Here is a 1,948-nt window from a genome sequence, read left to right as displayed (position 1 = left end):
TTTTCTTATTTAAAAAAAGCTGTTGAATTTTATGAAAATGATTTACCGGGGCTAAATGACGTTATAGAAGCAGAGTACGAAATTTGGCAAGCTAAGTGGAAGAATATTGAAGACAACTTAAAGCCCACAACTGCTATAGAGGCTTTGAGTGTCTGTGATAGATTAATGTATCCAAACATGTATAAATTACTAAAAATACTAGCTATAATACCAGTATCCACCGCTACAGCTGAACGTAGCTTTACGATGTTGAGAAGACTCAAAACGTATTTAAGAAATACAACTTCAGAATCCAGACTAGTGGGACTTGCCCTTTTAGCTATTCATAGAGACATTGACATACCAGATGACATTTTATTAGATAAATTTGCTAACAGTGGCAAAGAAAGAAATTTAAATTTGATTTGATTTGTTATATTATTTTTATTATAATTATATGTATACATTATTTCATTATTAATTTTTTGAAAACATTAAAAATCAAACTAAAATTAAAATTGTGTACTAGTTTCCTAACTCTTAATTTTAATAGGCTGAATTGGGGAATTTCAGTTGGAGAAAATACCACAGCCCCCCCCCCCAAAAAAAAAAAATATCTAAATACGCCCCTGGATAATACTATAATTCAATGATATTATCAACGATAATGGTTAAGGCCCCTGCAAATGTGTCATTTTTAAGGAGTTGTGTTTAGGCAATTATTTCATTCCTTTGATTACTGATCGTCTTTGTGTGTCTAGTAAATGATCATTAGTGTGTGTATACTCACCTACCATCACTCGCGGACCGCATCAATTTACAATACATTGTTATTACTTATCTGATTTATGGTCGCACGCACGCACACGTACAAGTCATTCAATGTCTAGATCAAAATATTCAAAACCAATTTATGGACGTGAAATAGCCGTCGCACTGACAAAAATTAAGGTACTTCTAGTGGTTCGATTTAAAAAAATGTAAAGATGTTTGGGTTAGTAAACAAGTTTACTTTGCATTGGTCGGAGCACTTTCAATTTTAGAAAAATTATTGACGAGAATAAATATTTTATAAATTTATAAATTTTTAGTATTGAATATATTCAAAAATATAAAAAATATAAAAAAATATGGTCCGACCGATGCAAAGTAGACTTGTTGACCAATTAAAACATCTTTACATTTTTTTAAATCGAACCACTAGAAGTACTTAAATTTTTGTCAGTCACTAAGGTCGATTTGATGAAAAATGAATAGAATTTGCAGGGGCCTTAATTACTGAATTGAGAAAAAGAAACAATGCTTATGCAGAATTAGAAAAAAAAATGTGGTTTTCTCTTTTAAAGATATGGACAGATCAGAAATACAATAATGTTCCAAAAATATATTGGATACATATTCAGATGATTTAGATTCTGATAATTTTGAATGTGAACTCACTCAGTTTCAAGTGTTGAAAAAGTCATTTCTCGGTAATAATTTTTTTGAAAATCCCCATTATTGTTTGAAATATATTCGAAGAATGAATATCCGCCATACTTTTCCCAACTTGGACATTATATTACAAATATATTTATCAATGCCGCGCACGAACTGTAGTAGTGAACGTTCATTCTTTGTACTCAAACGTATAAAAAATCGAATGCGCTCTACTTTAACACAAGAAAAACTGGACTCATTATCATTGCTGGTAATCAACCATGATGTTACTAAACAGTTAACATTTGAAGACGTAATTGCTGAATTTGCAAAAAAAAACAAGAAAAAAATGGCTATTATGATTAAATAAATGAATTGAACTTTTTATTGTTAAATATGCACCTATTATTATTTTTTAAATTTTTTGTTAAAAAATTAGGTTAACTAGTATATCCACTTGTGCACATTTGTGTGTATGTGCAGTGGTGTCGGAGAAGGGGGGCAAGGGAGAAATTGACCTCTCAGTTATAATCCAAGGGGGGAGGGGGGG

Source organism: Acyrthosiphon pisum, chromosome A1, assembly GCF_005508785.2.
Source record: "Acyrthosiphon pisum isolate AL4f chromosome A1, pea_aphid_22Mar2018_4r6ur, whole genome shotgun sequence".
NCBI classification, from domain to species: Eukaryota; Metazoa; Arthropoda; class Insecta; order Hemiptera; family Aphididae; genus Acyrthosiphon; species Acyrthosiphon pisum.
The sequence above is the reverse complement of the archived record's forward strand: the minus strand, read 5'-3'. Positions refer to the sequence as shown.